We start from the raw sequence: 7,488 nt of genomic DNA, 5'->3' as shown, positions 1-7,488 counted from the left end.
AAGGAAAGGGCAGGCTAAGCCAGTATGTGCTTCAGGAACACTTGGGTGGGGTCTCAGCCCCAACAGAGCACCCCTCACCATGACCCACCATTGGAGGGGCAGCCTTCTGAGTCTTGAAGATTGTTTTCTTCTTGGTTTGCCCATAACATCTAACTCCCATGGGGTCACATGTAAAGCCTTTGACAGATACCACTTCAGTTATCAGGTAATATCTCAGCAAGAAAATCTATTCAATTATGAGCTCCTTGGGATGGGAAGTATATGGTGTTCATCCGTGTGTCTGCAACACCCAGCACAGTGCCTGGCATACAACTGATGCTTAATATACACTTAAGCAGCAAGTGAACAAATAAATGAGGCAGGGGGCTCATCAGGCACTGGGGAAGGAGCGAAGATGTATATGTGTGTAGGGGGGTGAGGGAGCATAAGAGAAAGGAAAACGGGGATTAATATATGAGGTGGTCCGGTGAGCCACATTTTCACAATTTGTGTATGTGTGGTCGCTCAGTCTTGTCTGACTCTTTGCAACCTCATGGACTACAGCCTGCCATGCTGTCCATATAATTTTTCAAGCAAGAATACCAGAGTGGGTTGCCATTTCCTACTCCAGGGGATTTTCCCAACCCACAGACTGAACCTGAGTCTCCTGTGTCTCCTGCATTGGCAGGCGGATTTTTTACCGTTGAGCCTCCTGAGAAGGCATTTCATAATTTAGCCAAGAGCTAAGAGTAACCTGTCGAGAACTATCAGGAAAAGCAGAACCTGAGTGATGGTCCCTTGGCCAGAGCAGCCTCGGGTGGGCACTCATCCAGTAGAGCCTGGGGGATGGGAAAGCATCAGGGCTTCTAGGAATCAGCCCTCCCTTTACTGAAGGACCACACCCAGGTCCAGGGCTGCAGGCTACCTTACCATTCACCTCACTTTCTCCACGTGTCCTGTCTTAAAACTCTCTCTCCATCTACCTCTGGGAGCAACCTGTGGGAAGAAGAGCTTCTGACTGATGGGTGGGTCTGGGGAGGTCTGCAAGCCCAGGTCACTGTCACTCTGTTAATGAGTACACTCAGAAGCCAGGAGGCTGGCGGGCCAGTGCCCTGCCCCTGTGTAAGGCCCCCTGGCATGCAGGCCTAGTTTCACCCAGACACGCACATGAGTAAGGTTTCCTCTGAGTATCACACTGAGAGCTATATTTTGAAATTAATAAGCAGGTCAGACATTGAGTCAGTAGCCAGATGTAGGACAGGAAGTGGAAAAAGCCTCCCACTTCCGTGCAGGTGTTTGGGGGGCCTTGGGGCGGCCCCTCCCATTTCCATGACGTCATGGCTGCCGCGAGGGGCAAGTGGGGCACCCTTTGAAGCTCTCCCACAGAAGCCACATCCTCTGGAAAAAGGAGTTAAAAATACCGAGTTAGAGATAGCATCACCCCAGGCCACGTGCCGGGGCCGGGAGGGCCGGGCCGTTACACCACCACGACCGCAGGTGCGACAGGAAGGCAGCGAGCTGGGAGGGGCCGGCGGGGCCCTGGCGGCGGCACCCACGCCCACGGCAGGCAGGGGGGCTGTGCACCCCACAGCGAGAAGTACCCCCGCCCCGCCTATCACCCCCTCCCCCCCAGCCAAGCCCTAAGATCAAACCTTGATCTCCCTCGATCACACCATTGCTTTATGCAGGACAGGCCCTCTAGGCTTCTGTCCAGCCCGCCCTCCCCGGGAGGCGTGGGGCCACATCGCACCCTCCTACGCACAGCTGGAGCTGGTTCTCCAAGGAACCGCTCCAGATCACGGTTGAAGTGCAAGATGATGGTCTAGAGGGACATCTGGCTCTCAGAAGCCAAGGAGACCAGGATTCAGGAGGCCGGGAGACGGAGAGCCACAGAAGGACGCTCTGAACCTGAGACCTGAAGATCGCGGGGTTTGGACGTCCGGGTTTTGGACGTCCGGTAGTGACCCAGCCACCCACCTGGGGGCAGCAGAGCTCCACCAAAGATGCCTCTTCTCCCTTCATCCGCTTCTTTTGAAGCAGGAAAGCCCCCAAACGCTTAAGAAAACGTCTTTTCGGAGGAAAATAAAAGGACAGGAGACTTCCTTCCAGGAGCCGAGTCCCTGCCCTTTGTCCATCACTGCCCTGGGCTCCTGCCCGGGTGATTGTCACTTCCCTTGGAGGAGAGAGGGTGTGGGGGTCTGGCCCCGGTAGACAGCAGGGGGCGCTACCTGCCCAGGATCACCAGGCTCCTTCATCCAGAGCACTAGATAGGAGCCCCCATGGAGAGGTTGGGAGACCCCCCTGGGAGCCTGGAGAGAGCTTTGGATTCAGAATCGGGGAGCCTGGGCTGGCCACCAGGACCCACCATGCCCTGTGGGCATCTCACTGACCATCCACAGCTTCAATTTCCCAATGGGATCAGCGCTCTCTTACAGGGTAGCTTAAGAACCAAGGCTCCTCTCACAGTGCAGACCTGCCAAGTGCAGACACAGGCCAGGCCCCAGAGATTCAGGCTCTGTACAAACTATATGACTCCACACAGATGAAGCTCAAGAACAAGCAAAACTAATCACCAGCGACAGAAATGGGAACAGTGGATGCCTCTGGGGTACAAGGACTGGCTGGAAAGGGGCCCCAGGGAAGCTTCCAGGTGGTGGAAATATTCTGCCTCTTGATTTGGGTGATTTACACAGGTATATAGACACGTCAAAATAAGCCCAACTGTACACATAAGATTTGTGCATTTTAGCACAAGTAAATTATACCTCAATAAAGTACTGTTCCTATTAACACATGCACCGTTTCAGCATAGTAAACTGAATGCACATTTTAAGGGAATGCCCAGAAAATTGAACGGAGACCCTGCCTGCGGGTGAGTAGAGCTGGGTCAGGCTGGACCACCACGCTGAGATAAAAGTGGGGCTGCTGCTTCACTAGGCCAGCACCCAAGGGAGCCTAGAGCTCTCAGCCCACCCGTGTGTCTCTGTTGCCCACAGTGGACAGGTATTTCTCTCCTCACTATGGCCCCAGGAGCTTCTGGTTACACCATGATATGCATTTTCTTGCCCCCTCCACAGCTTCCAGGAGAGCTTGAGGGAGGGGAAATTACAGCACTGGGAGGCCCTGGCAAGGCTGCCGTGGATTTTCAGAACAAAGCCAGCCCTCCCAGCCCCAGGGCACTGCAAGCTGCCCACTCCTCTCTTTGCAACATCCCTGAACACTCTTGCTTTTTATCTCCCCTCTCACCGTCTGGGGGCCTCTCTGCTTTCAAAAGGGCCCCCTTGGGGATTCCCCGGCAGTTAGGACTCTGCACTTCCACTGCAGGGGGGCAAGGGTTCAATTCCTGGTCAGGGAGCTAAGAATCCACATGCCACATGGTACAAGCCTCTCCCCCAAAATGGGCCCCCTTGAGTCCTGGCTAGATGTGAAGTCTGAAGGAATGAAGGTAGGCCACCCCCCAGTGGGTCGTTTCTCTGGGCAGCCATCGTCCCAAGCCAGAACACCCTACATTATCCCAGAGGGGTCTCATCACCTTTGGGAAAAGGGCAGCCTGTTCTCACTGTTTGTTTTGGAAATGTGGGCACCCTCCCAATCTAGAGGCAATAGGATCCAGGGGAGAGAGCCCTCCGATTGTCAGATTCTTTAAAAATCCCCCCAAGAAGCAGAAAGCATGCTTGTCTACCCTTTTCCTGAGCCACCCACACAGAATTCAGCCAAGGAAAAAAAAGGAACGATTAGGGGAAGAGCATATAAATGTGAGACATGGCTGGCAGGACTTCAGAGAGTTTGAGTAGATGAAGGACTGTGGTTCAGAGAGTGGTCAGCAACTGGTCTCCATTTCATGCTTCCAGCCTTGATTGGAGGAAACTGGGCTAACATGAAACAGGACTTTTTTCCAGTGGAGACGGTGAGACACTATTTTTAGCAAACTCGAGGGCGTCCTTGCCTCTCCTTGCTGACCCAAGTTATTCTAGCGATTTACCAGGGGACGTGGGTGGGGCGACATCCTTATCTGGAATCTTTATGAAGAATAGCGTGTCTGTGCAACACCAAAGCAAACATGATCTGGCTTTGACCTTCACAGGAAAGCTAAGCAGCAGGCAGGGTATGGTCCCTCCCTATCACAAATGGAGAAAGGCGAAATGGCTCACTTGCCATTCCAGTGAATGAGGCCCACATCAGCGCCAGTGGACGCCCAAATCCCAGGTGCCTCCAGATACAGCCATCACAGAGGAAGGAGCAGGAAAAGATGGGGTCTCAGGACCAATTGATCACCCACTCCCACCCCTGCCCCAAGACTGGTGTCTTCTATTCTGTCCGGATTTCCCTTCCCTCTTCAGGACTCTTGACTCCTCTAGGATTAGAGCAGAGTTGCAAAACAGTTTGCTTAGGAGACACTCCTTCGGTAAATGTTGTTTATTAGTCATCTCCTGAGGCAATGCTTTCTGCAAAAGCAAACTCCAGGACTCAATCACACAGCAATGAGAGTTAGTAAAGTAATACCTAGACACACTCCAGCTGCCGGTGACTGATGATAAATGTCTCCTGTTTAGAGAAGCTTTCCTAACCACTGTGTCTAGGGAGCTCCCACCTCATCCCCATTCGTGATCACTTCATACCATTTGTGTCCCTCACTCCACTTAACAGCAGTTCTATTCATGTGCTAATTGGCCCTCTTCCTGACTAGAATGTAAGGCTCAAAAAGGGAGTTACCTTGTCTGTTCTGATCACCTCTGCATGTCCTGGAGAGTAGGCACGCAAATATTTTTTAACTCAATGTTGGAGTCATAGAAAGAGCTTCCCCATCAGATGTCTCTTATAGTATCTTGAAACTAGACGGGGTAGTGAAAGTCACTCAGTCGTGTCCGACTCTTTGCGACCCCATGCACTATACAGTCCATGGAATTCTCCAGGCCAGAATACTGGGGTGGCTAGCCTTTCCCTTCTCCAGGGATCTTCCCAACCCAGAGATCGAACCCAGGTCTCTTGCATTGCAGGCAGTGTCTTTACCAGCTGAGCCACAAGGGAAGTCCAGATGGGGTAAAAAACATTGATAATTTTTTAAGCCAAATGTCGGGTATCCGTAAGTTTATGTCTTGACATGCATGCATGTGTGTGCATTGTATGTCTGTGACATTTTCAGTAATAGAAAGTTAAGAAACAAAGCTATTCATCCCTGGGATTTAAAAAGGCAGAGCAGGTTCAAATAGCAGACCCCAGGGATGTCTCTAGGGGCACTTAGGAAGACCTGACCTTGGCCACCACAGTCCTTTAGCTGGAAGCCAGTAGAACTGGATGTGCAGCTGAGGGTGAAAAGCAGTACGTGAGGACAGTTTTCCGCATTTCTGACGACTGCGCTCAGGGTACCAATACACTGTACGGCAGCCGTATTAACAAGGTATTTTCACTTCTATTTTGTCGGCACAACAGTGAGAAGTCCTATTAGCCCCATGCTATTCTATCATTTTCTCATAAAGCCTAACCCAAGTGCTTTGAAATCAGACAGAAATAAGATTCAAACCCTCACACTGTCGTCTGAGTTTCCATTTCCTCATCTGAAAGAGACTACCTTCCTCTTCATGCGATTATTGTGGTTGTTCAGTCACTAAGTCGTGTCCAACTCTTTGCAACCCCATGGACTGCAGCATGCCAGGCTTCCCTGTCCTTCCCTATCTCCTCGAGTTTGTTCAAACTCATGTCCATGGAGTCGATCATGCCATCCAACCATCTCACAGGGAAATATAAGTAATAGGGCACTTAATACCACGCCAGACATACGGAGGGTGCTCAGTGGTAGCCACTCCTGGACAACAAGGCTGTATCTTGTCTCTGGTGATCCCACGTGCTATGCAGCATCATGCCTGGGTGCCTAATTATTGGCTAAATTTGAGAGACAAAACACAAGGTCTTCAGGTCAACAGACAGGAAGTGGCAGAACATGTCCTTGAATCAACACCTTCAGGGCAAATGAGGTACTTCCGGCAGTAGCCGGCTGCCCAACTAGAGTCTTGAAAATGCCTCTCGTTTTCATCCCATGGACAGGTCTGCCTAAGCTTGAACCTGCCTATTAATTAATTCAACCTAAGCAAGTCTTTTTTTCCCCCCTCATTTCCTTATCTAAGATCCTTGTTCTGTGAAGTATTGTTTCCTCATGCAGGAAAAATCCATTTATTTATTTTTAATTGAAGGATAATTGCTTTACAGTATTGTGCTGGTTTCTACCAAAAGGAAAAATCCATTTTTTATATTCGTTAAGTTTTTAAAAGTTAAAGACAGGAAGTCATACAGCACTCAGACTGTAGAAGCCCTGAGCCGCAAGCCGAGATGGGAGAGAACACAGTCACACAGCGCCCCAGGCCCTGGTAACCACCAGGGCAAGTTTGCTGAGCCTCCAAAACCAGAGAGGCCCCCACCCCCCAAGTATTTTCAACCATCATAACAAAAGTGTTTTGAAGACTAAGATGAAAGGATGTGATCAAAGAGGCCAAAGGTATTGGCTGCTAAGAGAAGAAAACACAAACGATGGTTTCCATGTGATAGGGGGCAGGAAATGTGTGGGCAGGAGGTGCTCAGGGCCGGGCTTCCCGCCACTGCAAAGAATGGCAGGGAACAGACCATGTACAGTGCTTGTGGCGAATGGTTTCCAGCTCCACAAAAGAGCATAGAAAATAAAAATAAAGCCACTTTGTAAAGGTGTTGAGCTGGAGACAGCAGAAAATGCTAGACTATAGCTCATTCTGTGGCATGGTACTCAAAATCCATTGTTGCAGCATGCTCCTTTGGGCACCCATGTGTGAGACCCATAGAGGGGCACCATCACAAGAGCTGATGGGTATCAAGACCCAGGTTGGAAGACCCATTTGATGAAAAAGATTACCCATCCTGGTTCAGTGCCTCTTATCTTAAAAAAAAAAAAAAAGAAAAAAACCTAAGAATCAGAAATTCCATTGGGGAGAGGGGGAAAGTACTTTTTAAAATTTCACAGGTAAATTTTCTTCATCTAGAGTTGAGAACCACTCAGCTATTAAAAAGAATGCCATTTGAATCAGTTCTAATGAGGTGGATGAAACTGGAGCCTATTATACAGAGCGAAGGAAGTCAGAAAGAAAAACACCAATACAGTATATTAACGCATATATATGGAATCTAGAAAGATGGTAACGATGACCCTATATGCGAGACAGCGAAAGAGACACAGATGTAAAGAACAGACTGTTGGACTCTGTGGGAGAAGGCGAGGGTGGGACGATTTGAGAGAACAGCATTGAAACATGTATATTAGCATATGTGAAATAGATCGCCAGTCCAGGTTCGATGCAGGAGACAAGAGTGCTCAGGGCTGGTGCACGGGGATGACACTGAGGGATGGGATGGGGAAGGAGGTGGGAGATTCAGGATGGAACACATGTACACCCATGGCTGATTCATGTGAATGTATGGCAAAAACCATCACAATATTGTAATTAGCCTCCAATTAAAATAAATTTTTCAAAAAAATAGTTGAGAACC

The sequence above is a fragment of the Cervus canadensis genome, chromosome 6 (assembly GCF_019320065.1).
Source record: "Cervus canadensis isolate Bull #8, Minnesota chromosome 6, ASM1932006v1, whole genome shotgun sequence".
Taxonomy (NCBI): Eukaryota; Metazoa; Chordata; class Mammalia; order Artiodactyla; family Cervidae; genus Cervus; species Cervus canadensis.
The sequence above is the reverse complement of the archived record's forward strand: the minus strand, read 5'-3'. Positions refer to the sequence as shown.